The sequence below is a fragment of the Ailuropoda melanoleuca genome, chromosome 4, assembly GCF_002007445.2.
Source record: "Ailuropoda melanoleuca isolate Jingjing chromosome 4, ASM200744v2, whole genome shotgun sequence".
In the NCBI taxonomy this organism is placed as follows: Eukaryota; Metazoa; Chordata; class Mammalia; order Carnivora; family Ursidae; genus Ailuropoda; species Ailuropoda melanoleuca.
The window spans coordinates 94,138,963-94,159,391 of record NC_048221.1 but is presented as its reverse complement, the minus strand read 5'-3'; the positions used below and the strand labels follow the sequence as shown (position 1 = coordinate 94,159,391).

At 47.1% G+C, this 20,429-nt stretch overlaps 1 long non-coding RNA gene across 1 annotated transcript in view; it reads right to left on the bottom strand.

The window, feature by feature from the left end:
- LOC109488954 overlaps positions 1-19,515 on the bottom strand; it is a 103,128-nt gene extending 83,613 nt beyond the window's left edge. The window contains exons 1-2 of the long non-coding RNA XR_002141851.2: positions 19,453-19,515; positions 19,193-19,278 (exon numbers count right to left, since the gene is read on the bottom strand). This is a non-coding gene — a long non-coding RNA (uncharacterized LOC109488954). The remainder of the gene's footprint in view (positions 1-19,192; positions 19,279-19,452) is intronic.
- Between the last annotated feature and the right edge of the window lie 914 nt (positions 19,516-20,429).

The window sequence follows — 20,429 nt, the reverse complement described above, 5'->3', positions numbered from 1 at the left end:
AGAACTTGAGTGAAAAATTCTGTCGTTGAAAGCTACAGAAATTTTGGGGTTTTGCATTACCACCCCATAACCTAGCCCAAGCTGACTAATACAGAAACAATGCATGACTCATCACATTCTCTTCTTACTGCCACAGTGATCCTAAAAGCACATAGAATTGGATCCTCCATCAGCACAGCCCATAGGTGACTATGAGAGCAGAACCACCTTCTAACATACAGCATGAGAATTAAACTTTGCCATATATACTCCCAAAGGGGCTGTTTGTTACTATAGCATAACCTATTCAGACTGTTGTCTTTAGATGCCCTACATATGCATCTGTCTTATGATTTTGATCAATATTCTCATATTTATAATATTGTGTTTGTCATTGTTAAGTCCAGCATCATTGCCTCCATTGCCAATACCACCATCCTCACCATCATGAAGTCCACCATCTTGGCCATAATGACTCCAGCATCCACACCACTATGAAATCCATCATCACTGCCGACATTCTCAGCACAACCACTTCCAACACCAATGCCATGATCACTCCTATCATTCCCACCATTCCCAGCACCAAGCACCACCACCATTACTTCCACCTTCATTGCTATAATCATCAGTGCCATCCACATTACCATCACTTCCCTTTGTTTACCTCCCATTACAGCCATCAACTCCACTAATACCATGTCTCTCATCATGCCACTGTCACCACCATATCACCTCCATTATCATTCCTAATATCCCCTCCTCTAACATCTCATCTTTACAGCCACTATCACCTCTATCATCATGAATACAGTCACTTTCATCATCCCGCTAGAATTATTTGCACCACTACTTCCAATACCATCGTCAATATCACTTCTACTATCACTAGCACCATCTCTGTATCTATCACTTCTCCAGTCACTCCCCCTTTTATGTTCATTAGAAATTCCCATTGTCATTGCCACTTCCTCACCTCTAGCAGTTCCATCATCACACTATCACCTCCAGCTTCACTGCTACCATCACTACTGGATTTCAGCTCTTCCCTCCCTGTTTGCTCTACCCTCAAGGAGGAGTGTTGCAATAGTTACTCAGGTCTAAGAATATCTTATGGTGCACTGTGCTAGTTAGGGAGATAAGAGTGCCAGACTGAACATCTAGCCCACATGGGTGCAGTATGAGGGTTAGGGCCTGCTCCCCCAGGGAGAAGGCCCAATCATCTCTCCTTATTTTTGGCTTGAACCTCTTCTCTCCATTCCTCTCTCTTTCTTCCATGTGGCAGCCACATGGTCCTGGAAAGGCTTGAGAAATGGAGCAAATGCAAGATGTTTCTGTGTTTCTTGTGCTCCCTTTTGTGGCTTTCTGGTGAACATGGACACATCCAAGACTTGGGTTTGGACCTAAAGGCAGTAGATGGAGCAGGTCTTTCAGCTGATTTTGGTCCTGAGCCATTTGGACTGACTTATTTGGTCAAGAAGTTCTCCACATAATCTAGCATGGCTCAGTAGAGTTCTCATTTTTATATTCTATTTAAATTTTTATTTTTTTAATCAAAGTAATACATGTACATATTTTTGAAAGTAAAATGTTCTACAAGGTTTATAATGAAAACCATAAGACTTCTGCTCCAATCCTGCTCACTTTTGAGTCCTCCTTTCCTGAGGCAAGCACTTTGAATTATTTTAACTCTTTCCTCTAGTATTTATCTCTAATGGACACGGTAATACTGATATTTCTTATATTTTTCAGGGTTAGGTTTTATCTATTGACCCTCTACTATGGAAAATGAGAATTCAGCTCTCTTATGCCATATCTTTCTCTTTCTCTCACTCTCTCTCTCTCGCACACACGCAACATTGATATTGAATACAATCATATTCAGGATTTGCATTACTATCATTCACAATCAAACCACTTTTCCTTTCTTGTACAACTGTTTGGTTTCCCTTGAAAATAATAATTACCTTGCTTTGCCATTTGCTTAATTTTCCATGTATCATTTACGAATTCATCTCTGAACTTTCCAATGGAACTAAAAATTTCCTTTGAACGTACATTACCGTCAGTTTCATTTTCTTCTTGGAGACCTCCCTCCTGGAGTTCTGCATCCTCATGGCTTAATGTGGACTGACTGTTCTCTACATATTTTACTTCACTGTCATCCTGACGCTTTTCTTCACCATCATTCTCAACTTCCCTTTGTCTCTATCCTGATCACAGGATCCTTTGTCTCTTTCCTCTTCCTTGGTTTACTTCTTAAGTAAGGTGGATAACACTCCCCAAGATCCTCCTGGAAAATACTGCTTAGGAGGTAAATTTCTAAGACCATTCATATCCAAAGATATCTTTATTTTTATTGCCATACTCGATTGCTAGTTTGCCTGGGTATTGAACTCTGTGAAAATCATTTCCCTCAGGATTTAGAAGAATTGTTCATTTTCTTCTACTTACATGCTATAGAGATCTGTGATACAATTCTAATTCACAATAATTTGTACATAAACTTCTTTCCCCATGCTGGAAACTTTTAAAGTTTTCCTTTCAACGTTCTGAGATTTCACTGCAATGTGCCTTAGGGTGAGTTGTTTTTGTGTTTAAATTCAGTTTGCCATATATTCATAGAAAATTTTTGATCTGTAAATTTACGTTCTGCAGTGCTAGGAAATTTTCCTCCTTTTTAAATTTTATTTCTCTCTATATGCTACTCCTAGACTGACCATCTAAATTTTCTGTCAATTTCCATTTCTTTGTTGTATTTTTTGGGACTTTGTCCTGATTTTATAGTCCAACTCTTGACTTTTAATCAGATATGGATGTTACATGTTACATTTGCATGTTCAAGAATTTTCTTACTCTGCTCCTTTTTTAAAAAAATCACTCCCAGTTCTCATTTAAAGAAGGCATAACCTTCTTTTATCATTCTAAAAATGTTAATCAGTTTCTGTGCTTTTCTTCTTCACTGTTTTTTTTTTCTCTATTCCTTTTTCCTCTTAGTTTGGATGTCTGCCTTTCATGTTGAACGCCTTCTTGAAATATCAACTAATTCTTAGCTGTCCATTCATACTGATGTGTGATGCACTGCAGTTCTCATTGGAAGAAGTGGAAGAAGAAAGTTATTGACACGTGGGCTTCACCAAAGGATAATTGATTGGGACTTGCAGTTTCATAAGGAGCCCAAATACCAAACCTGTAGAAGAAAACTTAGGAAGATCAGTTTCCCCAGGAAACTTTCTTCCAATATCTGGCCTGTGTGGTATTACCCTGGCTTCCAGTGTTCTGGGGACTGATGAGGAAGAGAGCTGAGAGCTTCACCTTTCAGGAAACAGGCTTATCTTTAATGCTTATTTTCAGAATGACTCTTCTCTCTCCCCTAGCTGTGTCTGGTGCTCCAATGTCCAGAACCTTTTAGGTTCAACATCTCAAAGCATAAATCTTCTGTCTTCTGCCAGCATGGAAGGGGATGGTTACCTGGATGCACTGGGTAGAGGAGTAAATCCAGGATGGGGAGGTTCTTACTGCATTTTTTAAAAACTTACAATCAATCCTCCTATTTTCCACCCTCATACTGAACCCGCCTTCGGAAATAACTGGTGCCTCCAATTCCCAGGCTTTTCTGGGAATCCGTGGCTAAAAATATTTTGCTACCTATCAGTTCCTGCCATCTATCCCCACAACCTTGTGGGCTTGAGTTTCATCTTTCTGTGGTCTGCTAAGTCAGGTACCACTCATCCATACACCTTCTAATTTCCAAATTCTCGACTTCTCTTGTCTGCTCCTGTTCCCTCTCCCATTCTCTTTTTCCCTGTGGGTTTATGCTTTTTAAAAAAAATCCATTAATGACACATTAGTGGGGCTTCTGGAAGTAGCCAAGATAAACGTGTGTGTTCAATCAGCAATGATTAAGAAGTCTAATGTTTTCTATTGGAGTTTAGGGCCAAAGTAACAGTTAATCACAAAACATTCTTCTACCTTGCTTTGCCTGCCCCCTCTGTGCCTTTCTTCTGGAGAGGACAACTGTTGAAGGTAGTCCTGATCATATATCTCACCATGACTCTAAATCAAGTGGAACAGTCTTCCCAAACAACACAAACATCATCACCTCTAACATAGCCTCTACGACCACCATCACTGTTAGTCCCATCACTGCCATTCCCCTCACATTTACTTCAGTGTAGCCTGCACTACCATCTCCACCACTGCCCCCACCATCACCTTAACCACCTTCTCCATCATCTGCTCCATGGTGTCCATAACTATGATCATTTCTGACATCACCACCACTCCTTCCACCACCATCTCATCACCATGACTACCATCAACATCACCATCACCACTTCCGTCTTCTTTGCTGAGACTTCCACCATCTCCTCCAGCATGATCACCTCTAGAATGTTTTCTTAACTATATATTGAATATATTCTTCCATATGAGATGCGCTAGTGATTTTCAGTTATGTGGGGAAGGAATGATTTCTACCGTTGAACACAGAGAATCCTTCAAAGAGAGAGGTAGAAAAGAAAGTACTGATTTCCCCAGCTTAAACCAACTACATGGGAAAAGGGAGAGGGAAAGGGAAGAGTCACTGAGCCCTTTCAAGGTAACAGGCATCTTATTAGGCACATTAGTTAGAGTATTTTCTCTGGTAAGAATCCTTGCCCCAGTTTTACAAGGAGGAAACTGAGATTCCCAGATGCTAAATAACATACTCAAGGCCACACAATTAATAAGTGGTGGAGCCAAGATTCCAACCCTGTGTGACTTCAAAGTCCATATTCTTTCCATTACACTATGCTGGCAAGAAACCTCAGGAGCTTGGTTTAAGCACAATGGGTTATGACTCTGCGCAAAGAGAGCCATAGTCATGGTCTCTGATCCCAGGGAGACCTGATCTGATGAGGCAGAAAGAAGTTCCTCTCTCAAAAAGACTATTATCTGATGAAGAAGATTTGATTCCAGGCTCAAAGAGACTATGCCCTGCCTGAAGGCCTCACTGAAGCAACTCTTCACAGTGCCCAAGCCTGCCACCTCTCCCTGACCTTGAGTTCCCAGAGGGAGAGGGAGGGAGTGTGGACATCCAGTCCTGGGAATGCCTGGGGTTGAGAGAGCTGAGTTATTTTGGGATTGTTTACATTTGGAATCTTCCTGATCTTTGGTCCCAGAAAAACACCCACATGTTGGAAACTCTTCCGAGTTATTCACTGTTGGGGTTTTTCTTCATCTCCTTCAGCTTTTTCTTCTTCTTGGATGGAAAAAAAAAATCTGCTAGTGATTAGTCACAACCTGTGAGGCTCAGCTTTTGACAGCCCCACTGAGAAGAGAGAGACAAAGAGGCTCAGAAAGGGGCCCATGGGCAGATGCTGCTGGGAAGGAAACGTGGTTCATAGCATTGACCTCCCGGGATGAGGGATGGTCCATTCGCTTCTCTCTGCCAAGGGACGATCACTCCCCAGACCATGGTTGTTCCATTCCAAGCCCTCATCCCAATTTCACTGGGGAGCACAGGCCAGAGCATGCTTTAGAAGGAGGCGCAGGGGGTCAGGACCTGGAGAAGGCGGCTGAAAAAAGAGGAAAGAGGAGCAGGTGCCAGGCAGAAATGATGCCTGCCCTTTAGGCTCTCTGGCCACATTCTCCACTGACAACCCAGAGTGACCCGCTTCAGAATGGAAGTATAAAATGACAATCCATACCTCTTTGGACAGCCATATGATCTGTGACAGGTTTTATTACATCTTAGGGCTCCTGGAAATCCCAGGGTGTGAGAGGGCCTCCTGCCTTTTTGCAAGAAGGCTAAGGGTCAGGTGGGGCTGAGCACTGTCCACAGAGGCCAGGACAAAGGGAGATTGTTTGAGCTAAAGAATTAAGGCCTAGAAGTCAGATCTGGATCCAATTTTAAAATCTAAGGATTGTGAAACATGGTGGGGAGGGGGTAATAAAGGGAATTTGGGAAATCTCCCTTGGTGTAGGTCTTTTTAAAGAGGTTTCAAGGCAACAAAGGGAAAATCAATTAATACAATAAGCAATAATACAGCAGGATGGCTTAATGTCAGGGGAATGGCAGAGCCATCCCTAAGGTGTATGGGACCACAGGAAAAAATTTTTTTTGCCAGGTTCTTGTCTATGTAAACAATTTGAGTCAGTCAAAATCAGTGTGTTGGCACCATTCTGAAAGCCCAGTCTCGTGTGATCCCACAAAAAAAATGCTTCACCAGCCAGGGGAGCAATTCACTTGCCAGACTGCCTGCCTGCAACTGAGCCTGTCCATGAGGCCTCAGGATGACTGCATAGGCATGAATCTCATTTCTTCTGGGAGCATTTGGCCAATGCCACACATGGGATAGAGGGTTGGAGGGTACTTGGAGGAGGAGAAAGAGGGGCTGGAGATCATCTAGCTCAGTCTAGCTCAGGGTGCCCCACTCAGAGGGCACTGCCAACCCCAGTCAGTTCTAACCACAGAAGGGGACCTCAAATATCTCAAGGAAATAACTCCAAGGCACAGGGCCGTTTATGCCCAAGCCTAAGGATGGTACTGGGACTGAAGGCAGTAACCTCTTAGCAGATCACCTCATACCTCTACAGTAAGAAGTGCTGAGGGGCAGGCAGCAACGCCTGGTTTTTGTCCTAGCTCTGTCTTTTACTGGCTATATAACCTCAGGTAACCCTCTGTTCTTCTGTGGGCCTCTGGTTCCTCATCCGTACACCAGTGATATGACGTCCACTTCAGATTGCTGTTATGAAGAGTAATACCCCAGTGCCCTGGTCCTGCCTCTGCCTGAAAGAAGTGGACTTGCCCACCGGCAATATGGTCCAGGTCTAGAATCTTGGCCCTGCCTTCCAGAGTCTCCAGGCTGAGGATATGCTGGCCAATACCACTTCTCCTTGCCGCCAGTGCTGGCTCTGGGGTCAGAGTCCTGCTTCTCTTGAGAAGACGGGTCTCTAGGCCAGGCCCCCTGGGGGAGGACAGAAGGCCTATTATCCAACACAGGCAGTTGAAGCCAGCAGGGTTCAAGATGCAAGCCTGACAGGAGCGGGAGGAAGGTCCAGTCTGGGTCACCTAGGTGAGGCTCTAGAGGATGTCATACCAACAGAAACACTGCCAGCTTGGTCTGAAGGGGACAGAGAGGATGAAATGAGACAAGGGGGTATGACAATGAAAGCAAAGACCGAAGTGATGAAGCCACAAACCAAGGAGCAAGGGCAGCATTCATGTCGGAAGAGGGAAGGAAATGGGTTCTCTCCTGTGGAGGCTACAGGGCCAGAGGCTGAGGAAGTTGCTGGGCTGGGAGTCATCCTGGTCTTGTCACTGAAAAGGGAGGTGGCAGCTGTGCCACCAGATAAAACTATTCAAGCCTCCCTCTTTATTCAGTCCTAGGTGTGACTGGATCTTGGTGGAGGCCTAGTACAAGTCCACATTCCCATCCCCGAAGCTGTCACATGAGCCAGCTGAGGAGCAGCCAGGGGCAGGGGGCCAGGTGGGGCATGGGGACCAGGACTTGAAGAAGCCAAGCATGTCCCCTCTCTCTGACTTCCTCTTTATTTCCTGATTACCACCCCCCAATACTGTACATGGGGGCCTCTTGGAAAATTCCTTCAGATGTCACCTGCTTTTGCCTGTGGAACTGGACTGAGGTCCCCTAGGACCCTCAGCATGGTCAAACCAAGCTAGAATAGTCCCCAGAAGCAAAGGCAAAGGAAGTCCTTGGCAACAACCCAGCAGGGGCTCCATAAGAGCCTGTCATGAAGACCCTCCACGTGCTTGCCATCCCCAGAGTTCCATCCTGGCAGGTGGCTAACCTGGCCATTTGCCCACCCTCCTCAGGGTACTGCAGAGCCCTCTGAATTAGCCCGGGGGAAGCCCCCTGCCCAAGCCCCACCTCCATTTGGAAACACCTCATTCCTCCACCTATGGCTACTTTCTTTAAAAACAAAAATGTAGTCTGTCAACGGATTTTGTTTTCTCACTTGTGAACTTAAATGAAAGTATTACCAAGATACAAAAGAATCGATTCCAGTTATAGTGGACATTCAATGCACCAACATGATCAGAAAGAAGAGACTTTTGTGTATACTGATGACTCTAGAATAAGGACTAAAGCTGCAGGTGCCATGCCCTAACCGCCAGTGCAGCCCCACCCTGTTAACAAAATAGGGGACGGGTGCTGGCCCCACCCAAAGAGGAGAAAGAGCTAAGTGCCTCCTGGGTCCAGAAAGCTGTAATGAGGGGAAAACTGGTCTCCAGGCTTCAGTGGGGAGAAGAGTGGGAAAGAGAACTGAAAAAGCAGGGCAAATAAAAGAACTACATCTGACGGGAAGACTGAAGCCCAAAGCGTGGGGCCTACAGTCAGAAGGCTGGCCCCTGTCAGGCCAGCCAGTGCCCTTCTGCTCAGGATATCCTTACCATTTACAATGGTAACAATACCCTTTTTGATCTTTCTCATAACTAACAACTCCAAGGAGGGAGGCTGAGCATTATTTCCGTCATTTTACCAATGGAAAAGCTGAGGTAAAATGATGACACTGTGTCCTTCCCTTGCTAACACCCTCCTTCATAGGCAGGAGCCTGATGGGGAACCCATGGGAACAGCATGAAGCCACCAGTCCTAGCCCCACATTTTGGTGGAGCCCTGTCCTTGTCCCTCATCTCCCTGGGTGGGGTGAAGTGGAGCCAAAGCTTCCTGAACCAGGTCATAGAGGATGGCTCTCCACAGGACAGGAGGGGCCACTGGTCACAAGGAAGTAGCCCTGCCTTCTTGACGAGGTACCCTCACCACTCTCATCAGCCAAATTGCCTGGACCAGGGCCTCTGGCCTGGACCTGTTGTCTAAGAGAACTGGCATCTTGAGAATCAGCCCTCACTCTGTCATAGAAAAATTTAGCCTTATCCCAAGTACCTGTGCTCAAATGTGCCCACTCCATTCTGCTTAGGCCACTCTGTGCTGGAACTGAGACTGGGCCCAGCCTCCACCATCAGACTGGGGGCTCCCCAAAGGCAATCCTGCATCTCTTTCCCTTCCACTTTTACATGTTTACTCCCAAGACAATTTCTTGATTATTCTTTTCTTTTTAATACCCTGCTATCTCCCCTGCAAAAACAAAACAAAGCAAAAAAAAAAAAAAAAAAAACTGGCATTCAAATGGTTGATACTTTCCTCTCCCAGATACCCATCTGTCTAACCTGGATTTCCATCCATAGACTAACAGAGATCCACTATGTGTTTGCCATTCAACAAATGGGTCTGAGTCTCCTCATTTCCCAGATGGAGAAAGCAAGTCTCAAGAGATTGGGTGACTTGCCTGTCAGGATACAGTCAGTCCTGGACCTCTGGCCTTCCAGCCTATGGTCCTTTCCCCAGACAACTTCGCCATGGCCTCCTGGTGTTCACCCCAAGTCAAATCCAGGAGGCAGGAAAGGAACTGGGACAAAGAGGAGGAGGACACAGGGGCCCAGGCCTTGACCCCAAGTTCCTATTTATAATCCTCGTTCCGGAGACGGCCACTTAAACACACATTCCTGATAACTGAATAATCTTTGGCACCAAGCAAAAAATAGCCTGTGGCCCAGACCACAATTGCACAGCTGGAGCAGGGTGAGCAGGGGCGACCCAGGGCCCTGATGGTGCAGGACAGGCTTCTGAGGGGGGGAGAAGGGTGGCAGGCGGGACTTGGGGTTGGGACAAGTGAGTGGAACTGCAAATATAGCAGTTAAATATAGCCTTGCCGACCTGGACATGGTGCCAGCCTCCTCTGCAGGGAGCGTTTCCCAAATCGGCTTGGATCTCCTTTTCCCAAAGGAAATGAAAGCCAGAGACTTGAAGGGAGGAGCTGGAGGGATCTTGATGACGATGGAGCCCAAGGCTCTGGGGAAGTCTGCAAACAAACTGGAGACCAAGAAGTGGCTCTAATGGCATCTTCTGGAATTGCCAACCTGATCAGGGAAGCATGGGTGTGCCCTGAGGCAGATAACAGAGGATATCTCATTCCCCAAATCAGCTGGTGAAGACCCCATGCATCTTCCAATTCTGGGAGGACTGACGCTTAGGCCACTTCTCCAAGAAGGCTCAGGCCAGGGCAGAAATGGAGGTGAGAGACATGGAAAATTCTGGAATCCAGAATCCTGAGGGATCTTTGAGGCAAGCAGTAGGCACCTGACTCAGGCAGGGGGGGCCCAGAAAAAGCAACCATGGGCCCTCCCTCCCTCAGGACCAGCTGGCCCCAGGATGAGCCAAGGTGCTGCTTGAGCCAACACCCTTGACAAACTTTTCTGCTCTTAACAGTTTCCACTCAGGGCCCTTCCTCTCAGTTGCTCCTTTGGGGCACAAACTTGGTTCTGAGTTCTAAATTTTGAAGTCTGCATGGCCCTTCTTCAGGAGTTTATAGACAGTAATAAATAAGGTGCATGACTCCAGGTCTCAGGCCCTCCTGCCTATGTAGAGGCATCCCATGCATTCCCAGCACATCCCAAGCAGGGGCTCCCTGACAATTGGAGATATGCCTCCTCACCTACCTGCTTACCATAAGCCATCTGAAGAAGTCTCACCCTACCTCTGATACCACTATCCCTTGAGAACCCCCTCCATGCCCAGGTGTCCCCAAGCCCCCAAGGTCACCAAGCCTGCAGAATGTCAAAGCACTGCTTTCCTTCTGATCCTCCCTGGAGGAGGGTCTGATCCATCAAGGTCTCTTGGAGAAATGAAGAGAACATCCCCATCTCCATTACTGTACTACAGGTCCTGAAGCATCACTGCCTGGGTCCCAAATTCCACAAGGTCCAACAGTTTCTCTCTATCGAGAATATGATCCACACTTAGTACACTGTGTTTGCCCTCCCTTTATCAGCCTTCCAATCTGGAGGAATCCCTCTTGGGTGTGGTCTTGTTAGAAGCAATACCCCACTCCCCACTTTAGAAGGTGAAAAGGCCCAGGCCTCCCCTCACTGTCCCTGACAGCCAGGGCCAAGTACTCAGCACAGCTCAGCAAGGAGTATGCCAAGAGCCACCCCTCAGGCTCCCCAGGCTGTGGCTGTCAGGGATTCTGCAACATTGTGGGGGAAGTGGCTGGGTCATGCATGTCCCAGTGTGGGGCACTGGCCCTTCACTCCACAAAGATGCCCCAAGAGCCGCCATGAGCCAGGTGGTATGCTAGTTACTGAGGGTAGCAGAAGGAACGAGAGCCAGGAGCCCCCTCACAACCAGGTACGCCAAAAACATTGATGGAGGGCAATGGGAAGCCCAGCTGGTGACAGATAGGGATTGGGAAGGCCTCTGAAGGCCAGGAAGGCAGAGGGGGCAAGGGATTCTAGGCAACGAGCCGGTGTGTAAAAGGCCTGAGTGAGGGGAAGGGAGGCCATCTGAAGATGTGGAAGAAGGGCCGCATAGCTGGTGTTCAGAAGGAGAGGGGGAGAGACAGGAGGTGCAGGACACGGTTAGAAGAGGGAGTCGGGGCCAGATCGTGCCCTGGACTCCTCCTGAGGGCAACAGGGAGCCCTGAAGGGTTTTAAGCAGGGGTTGACCCAATCGATGTATATGTGAGAAGGATCCTCTGGTCACAGAGTAGACGGGAGGGGGCCCGGCCGGGATGTGGGCAGACCAGTTAGGCGACCCTTGCAGATGTCCAGGTGAGCAGTGATAGTAACCCGAACTCAGGCATAGAAGGAGGTAAAGAGACGTGAGCAGTCCTGAGACATATTTAGGAAATGGAAACCATAAGACATGGTGAATACTTGATGTGAGCAGGAGAGACAGAGAGAAGTAACACATTCATTCATTCATTTACTCAACAGTGATGCAACGAGTTTCTCACACACATGAAGTTCTCTGCTGGGCACTGGGGTTACAACAAGCTCTCTGCTCTTAGAAGTTTACCTTCTAGTGGCATGGCAGCAATGTAAAATCAACAAGAAAACAAACACAAGATCATTTTAGGTAGTGATAAGTGCTATGAAGATAATAAAAAAGGATAAATAATAAAAAGTGATTTGGGAAAAGGGCCTACCTTAGGTCAGGTGTTCTTTGAAGCCATTGCCAGAGGAGAGGATTGAAATGCTAAGGCTCTGAGTAGGGAAGAGCTTGCAGTCTTTGAGGAGCGGAAAGAAGACCAGTGTGATCACGGTGTAGTGTGAGAAGCTTGGAAAAAATGAGGTCAGAGGATTAGGCATGTGCACATGCTCAACATGCACACACACACGCATACACATATATGTGCACACGTGCACACACATGCAACCCACACGTACACACATACCATACATGCACGCGTGTGTGCACATGCATACGCATGCACGCACATACACATACATGCACACACGCACATACACATACATGTGCACACGTGCACACATGCAACCCATACATGCACACATACACGCACACATGTGTGCACATGTGTGCACACGTACACACACGTACACATACATGTGCACACGTGCACACATGCAACCCGCACGTACACACATACATGCACACGCGCATGCACATGCATACACACACACTCATGTGCATACACATACATGCACGCACACGCGTACATGCCCCCCAGGACTGTCCAGAGCTGACTTGACACAGAACAGATTTGGCGAGAAGAGGGGAAAAAAAAAAAAAAAGAAAGAAGGAAAAGAGGAGAAATAGAAGACGAGAAAAGCCATCACTGAGAGGTCATAAAATAGACACAGGCTCTCCACTGAACCACCAACCAAATTTGCATCACTGGGTGAGTTCAAGGCACCTCACATCGCGAAATTTTATGTAGTTGGAATCATACTTTTCGTCTGGTTTTTTTTTCGCTATTATGCTATGTAAAAAGATAACTTTATAATCCAACTAAATGTGTTTACAGAAGATATCAAAACTTAAGGGTATATGCCATGGAGGCCCTTACCAAAGAACAGCTAAAGCAGCTGTGTCATTTCAGACAAGAGACTTCAAGGAAAAGGCATTACTAAAGATAAGGTGATTCCTTCACAATCATAACAGATTTAGTTCATCAGAAATATAAACTAATTTAAATTCTATGCACCTAATAACAGAACCTCAAAAGTGTAAAACATAAAAATTATCAGGACTTCAAAAAAAGCTGACAAATCCACAATCATGGTAGGAGATTTTAAGATATTCTGTTAGTCACTGACATACTAAAAAGAAAAAAAATACCAGTACAGGCATAGAAATTTTGAAAAACAGGATTAACAAATTTTACCTAATGCCCCTATGTAGAAGACAGGACTCAACAAGTGCAGAAGATACATTTTTTGTTCAAACACACTTAGAAGTTTTCTTTTTTTTTTTTAAGATTTTATTTATGTATTTGATGGAGAGAGACACAACCAGAGAGAGAAGGAAGTGGGGGAGTGGGAGAGGAAGAAGCAGGTTCCCAGCGGAGGAGCCCGATGTGGGGCTCGATCCCAGGACTCTGGGATCACGCCCTGAGCTGAAGGCAGATGCTTAATGACTGAGCCACCCAGGTGCCCCTGAAGTTTTCTATAAATAGACCATATACTTGGTTCCAAGGCTGATTTCAAAAAATGTGAAAGAATGAAATCATAGAGCATGCTCCCTAATCCCAGCGCAAACAAGAAAAGTGTGATAAAAAGAAAAAAAAGGTAACAGAAAAATCCCTTTATGTTTGGAAATTTAAAAACACCCAAGTGTCAAAAATAAATCATATGGAGGGGCGCCTGGGTGGCACAGCGGTTAAGCGTCTGCCTTCGGCTCAGGGTGTGATCCCGGCGTTGTGGGATCAAGCCCCACATCAGGCTCCTCTGCTGTGAGCCTGCTTCTTCCTCTCCCACTCCCCCTGCTTGTGTTCCCTCTCTCGCTGGCTGTCTCTATCTCTGTCGATAAATAAATAAAATATTTTAAATAAATAAATAAATCATATGGAGACTAGGAAATATTTTCAACTGTACAATAATGAAAATATTATATATGAAAGTCTATGATGCAACCAAAGCAGAAGGAGGAAAATTTACTGCCTTATAGTAGATATAGTTCAAAAGGCTGAAAAATAACGAGCTAAGCATCAATGAGCTAAGTTAGAACAACACCAAAATAAACCCGAAGACTATAAAATGAAATATTAAAAATAAAAGCAGAGAGTGATGAAATAGAAAAAGAAACATATAATAAAGAGGTTCAACAAAGAGAAAAATTGAGTCCTTGAAAGAACCAATACAACTGACAAACCACTAATGAGAATGATCAAGAGACAGAAAGAGAGATGAAATGACAGAAGACAAAAACCAACATCAGGAGGAGAAAGTGGACATCTCTTCAGATGCTGTAAAGATTTAGAAGGTTAAGAGAAGGTGATTAAAAAAAAAAAGTCTGAGAATAAAGTAGAATGCTGCTGAGATGTCAAGTAGAATAAGAACCAGGATGACCTGTGCGGGCAGCAACCACAGGGGCAGCCAGCTGCCTATCTGCCCTCCCCGCCAGGTGCCCTCCAGGCCCCAGCCAGGCTGCAGGGCCTCCCGTTCCAGGTGAAAGCCTTTGCCTCTCTAGTCCTCGGAGGCGGAAGGGTCTCAGTGAACCTGACACAGACTTGCAGTAACTCAATTTAGCCAAGCCAGAGTGTAAACCGGATGCCAATTTGTTCTTCTGCAGCAGGGACTGTCCCTTCCTAGCGCTTACAATACACCCTCCACTCCAGGATACCCTTTCCCAAGGTCAGGGTGGAGAACGGAATAGCAGAGTATATAATTATTGGAATGCACAATTTTTTTAATATGCAATAAAAAGTTTTAAAACCTAAAAAAAAAAAAAAGGAATAACAGAGTATAATTAAGTACATGAGGTCAGGAGCCAGGTTGCCTGAGTCTAAATCCTAGCCCTCTATTTTCACTTAAGCTCTCTGAGCTTACATTTTCTCACTACAAATTTGGGATAATAACAGATTATCGTGAAGACTTCATGAGTTAATACATGCAAAGCGGTTAAAACAGTGTCTGGCATACACTAAGCACTCAATAAATGTTAATCATAACAACTGCTACTACCTGAGAAGACAAAATCTTACCCAGAAGATGGCTTGGTGAATGTGGAACTCGAAAAGAGTTGTGGATTGATTTGGAGGGAAATTTTACTTTGGTCTAGGGAAGCCCAATAAAATAACTCTGCAAGTGGACCCCCTCCCCGCCATTTCCTGAGCCTCTCTTCCCTGAATACGGCTGGCAACTAGCAAGCAGCTGTTTCTCTGATCTTTTTAATTCTAATCTCACCATGCCAACCCACTTGACCTCTTTCTTGTAAATGAGCTAAGTTCACAGTTACTGTAGCTGTAAATTCAAAGGAGTTTCTTAATGCCCTGTACCTCAATTTCACATAAATTTCACAAAATCATCCACATGGCTGGGTTGTTGTTCGGGTTATCTATGGGTGCGTCACATACCACGTCAACCCTAACGACTTAAAACAGGGGTCAGCAAACTCTGGGCCACATTGTGGTTTTGTACAGCCATGGGCTTAGAATGTTTCCTTAGGTTTTTAAAGAGTTGCAAAAAATATCAAAAGAATACTATTTCACGACATGTTTAAATTATACAAAATTCAAACATCAGTATACATAAAGTTTTACCGGAACTCAGCCACACCCATTCATTTACGTGCTACCTATGGCTGCTTTTACAGGACGACAGAGGTGAGTCATTGCAACAGAGGCCTAAGGGCCCACAGAGACCAAAAAGTTACCATCTCATCCTTTACAGAGGAAGTTTTCTAGCCCCTGGCTTAACACATCAACTGTCATTTATTTCGCTCATAAATCTGCATTGGAGCAGCACTCATTGGGGACGAGTTATCTCTGCTCAATCCAGTGTCAAGTGAGGTGGCTTAAGGTTGGGAGTGAGTCACTCAGGGGAAGAAACTGTCTGAAGCCCAGCTCACTCACCTGTCTGGCGGTGGGTAGGCAGCTGTCAGTGGGGACCTCCTCCGCTGGAACGACTGGTCAGATCACCTATGTGTGACCTCTCCACGTGGCTGTCTGGTTCCCTCACTGCCATGGTTTCCAAAGCAAATATCCCAAAGGTTAGGAAGTGAAAGCCACCGGTTTCTTAAGACCTGGTCCCAGAAGCTCACACAGCATTACTTCTACCACATACTGTTGGCCAAGCTGTCCCAGAGCCCGGGTGCAAGGGGAGCAGACGTGGATGCCACCTCTCACTGGGAAAGTTGTCAGAGATCGTGGCAGCCATGTTTTAAAGCCAGCACAGTTGTTGTGAGCATTTGGGGGCTCGAGGCAGGGACTCAAAGAGTAGCTGTTATTATTACTGCTCTTGCTTCTGCTGTTCATGAGCATCAGAGTCACTGCCATTTCCGACTCTCTTTAAGGAAGCCTCTGCTCATAGGGCCTAGGAGATACCCAGGCTCCTCCCTCGCTGTTGACTTACCTACATTCAGGCTACAACTCATCTAGAGGAAAGTACACACATCACTTTTTGGAAGCTCCTCAGATGATTCTAGTGTGCAGCCTGGGTTGAGGACCACTGCGCAGGGGAGCAACTCTAACATTCGCTGTGAGTCCACATACAGTAAATGGATCCATTTCTCTAGTCCTTTATGTGAAGACTTGCACAACTGAATCTGGCTCGTCTCTTAATTTCCTGCAGAGTCCAGGCCAGGGTCTAGAGCACAGCAGGGTCTCAAGTGATGCCACTGGGGTGACCTGCACCTGAGGGTCCCAGGATTCCAGCCCTCTTGTCAGGCCACCCCATTCCCTGCAAGCTTGTTCTAACACCGGGCTGACCCAGAGCAGAGGTGCCTGTACTCTTCCCAGCCTTCCGAGCCCCTTCCTTTCCCTGCTTCTCCTTCTAGAACAAGCAGTTTCTGGGACAACACACTGAAAGAGGCATGAGCTCAGGGCAAAGGAACCATTCAATTGCCCTTTCTCTTCGGCAGAGGAGCAGCACGAAGTACACGGGTTGTTTTCGGGGATGAAAAAATGGGCCTGGATGGGACGAGGGTTGTCACCCATCCATGCTGAAGGCCCACACACAGCCATGCACATCTGAAGAGCCCTTGCCATGGGCCACATTCCATGCCAAAGCCTGGCCTCCAGATGCCAAGCTCCAGTCAGGGCCACCATCTGTCATAGTTCCCATAGGACCCCCCAGACTGCAGCCATGTGCAAGAGTCCCTTTAGTTGTGAGCTGGGACCTTCCAGCTGTAGGGACACATGGCCTGGCAGATCTGCTGCTCTCCCAACCCCAGGCTTCAGCAAGGACTTCAGAACTCAGCTCTTCAAATCTCAAGACATTGCACGTGTCTCCGTTAGAGGAGGGGCTGGGCAACCTTTCATCATCTAGGGCTTTGTGAGGTCAGTCTCATCCACATCAGTTACATTGAAGATAAACTGCTTCCCAGTCACACTCAGCCCTAATCCTGATCACATCAACGTGACCTCAGACTGACCACAACTGTGGCCACAGACCAACCCTGACACTGACTCAGACTGATTCCGATCCTAGCCAAGACCAACCTCTGACACTGGCCACAAAACTGACCCTGTCCAAAGATTAACCCTGACCCTAGCTACAAAATTGACCCTGACCCTGACCACAGACTGACTTCTGACCTTGAAATAGGATTAGCGGAATGCACCAAACCATAGCATAGCCTCATGGGCCCAAAGGTGCACCAGTCTAGCTACACTTGAGTGACAGCCATGTGGGCCAGGAGCAGGAACGTCTGTCCTGTGCAAATCCAGGGCTACCTGCAGCAAGCAGGTCCTGAATGACTGCTCCCAGACAGGATGACTCAGAAGCACCTTCTGGAACATTTGAAAGGGCCAAACAGTTGTCAAACACACCAGCTTGCTTGACCTCTGGACCGTTGCCCTGGAGTTCCCCACCAAACAGTCCTTCAACTCTTCTGCTAACTCTAATCCTGCCCAAGGAGGCTGGTCTGAATGCTCCACTTAGGTTTTCAAAGGTCTTTGACCCACATGATCCTGACGGGAAGTGTCCTCTAAGAGGATGACTGAAGAACTTTTCTCTCCAACCTTCCAACTCAACACTAGACACAGCACCTTCCCCTCGTTTCCCCCAACACATTTCAATACGGACCAGTCTGGAATTATTTAAATAAGATTTCACTGCCTTCTTGTGTACATCGTTGCCAGGGAGAAGTTTGGTGCCAATTTGATTTGGGTTTCTTTTTGTAAGTAATCTGTTCTCTTTCCTCCAATAAGTCAGGAGGAGAGGGCTAAGGGGCAGAAGGGGCAAAGAGAAGTTCATTCCTTGGGACACTGGGAGTGTGGACAATGGGGTGGGAGCCTGCTTGAGGATGACTTGGTCATGCTACCTTCCCATGCCAACTACTGCACCTAAGCTCCAACTGCCACCCACTCCTTCCTCTCCTGTATTCCTGAGCTTCGACTCCTTAAGAACCAGGGCACTCTCCATTCACAGCCTCTGTTCTCAGAGCTCCGCACTTCCCCTCTCCCATGGCAGGGGCCCAGTCCCCATTCCTGCACACACTTGTGAGTATCTGCTTTGCATATTTATCTATATCTGCTATGCATATTTATCTGCATGCACGTGTGCACAAATGTGTGTGTGACTGTGTGTGTTTGTACTTATGCACATGTATGTGTACACATGTACATAGATATGGATGAGTATGTGTGAGGTATCTAGATGGGAGTGTGCCTGTGTTTTGTATAAGCGTGGGTGTGCATGGGCTATGAGGATATTGTGAATGTGGTACATACGGGATGTGCCTACGTGTGCGTGTTTGAGAATATGTTGCTCTTCCATCCCTGACCAGCAGGTTGCTTCTTGGGGAAAGCACCCTGCAGTGCCCCTTCACCTGTGTTTCCTACACAGTCCTTGGACTGGATATGGCAAATTCCCAGCAAAGCCTCAGGGCTTGGGTCCAGTGGGACAACATCCCAGGCCTCCTGAGTCTGTGGCCAGTAGCCTTGATAGAAGCCAGAAACCTGTCAGCAGTTCAGTGCCCATGGGTGGCCTGGAGAAACAAGGCTACCAGGAGCCTTTGGGGGTGGCCTTTTGCCTCAAAGTTGTTATCCCAACACCAAGTCCAAGTTCATGGGGCAGTTACTGCCAGCACACAAGCGCCTGCAGCTAATGCTGTCCTTCTCTCCCAAAATCCTGCCACCAGGCCCCAGGCCCCAAGCCCATCAGCATACAAAGCACTAGCTCCTGCCTTCCCACTCCACCACTAGCTCCCAGATCCACCTGCCTCGCTCCACATTCCATACTCACCCTTTGAGAGAACAAGAAGAGGAAGCCTGTGTGTCTTCCACCCCACAGGAACTTCACATTTTTCACAGCCAGGACTCTGAGCAAGCCTGAGGAGGAAAACCAAAGAGCACCCTGAGAAAAGATCCCACGCCCTGGGTAAAACTTCAACCTCCATCTCAGCCCTGCCACCCATGAACCAAAATCTGAGGTTTCAGAAACCTCTCCAGGTTCTGTTGCACCCTATAGCTGGGGAAGATTATTAGAGAGCGAAGTGACTTCACCTGTCTCTCAAGGCCTGTCAGGAGTTTAGGAGCCCAGCACACAGGCTCACGCTCCCATACCCACTACCCTTACACGGGTAGAGGGAGAGGCAAAAAGTGAGCCCCTCTGAGAGGGCCGTGAGGCATCCGGGCAGCGGCGGAAGGCCTCCGAAGAGCGGAGAGCGGCGAGCAGCGTGAGGCATTCTGGGAGGGGCGTGAAGCATCAGGGAGGTGCATGCGGCATCCTGGATGGGGCTTGAGGCATGATGGGAGGGGCGTGAGGCATGATGGGAGGGGCGTGAGGCATGATGGGAGACGCGTGCGCTGTCCTGGGAGATGCGTGCGGCGTCCTGGGAGGGGCGTCCAGCATTCTGGGAGGGCTGTGAGGCATTCTGGGAGGAGATTGTGATTTGGGTCAAGTCCTGGCTGAAGTGCTTAGTAGCTTTTTGACCTTTGGCAAGGTTTTCTTTAGTTTAGCTTCCTTATATATGGTGACAATTTAAAATCTAAATTGGAACACTCTTAAGAGTGAAAAGGGACACTATTAATAATTATACCCAGACAACAGGTATGAATCCCAACCATTCCAGGCAAATGGGGACCTGGGATCACCCTATGTCATCCACAGTAGTGATAATGAGGAGCGGAAGGGAGGAATTCCAAAGGGAAGAGCCCCTGCTAGATGTTCAGGCATTCCATTTGGCCATGAGCCAGGGGCGGAGGTGAGGGGAGGAAGAAAGGGCCGCAGCCACTCTGCTCGGGGCCTCTTGCCCTCTCCCCGCCCTGCTCACCTCCGCATGCCCCGGCTCTCCGACTGTAAGGCCGCGTGCACTGATGCCTTTAGCAGCCGCCCAGGTTTATCTCCAGAGGAGTGCTAGGTTCAAAGATCAGATAAATTTTCTGGCAGACGTGGGGCTGGTGGCCGACTGCCAGAGGTAGGAATGGCCCTGCCGGCGCGGGGTCAGCCGGGTTATTTTGACTCCTCGGCATGGGGTGGG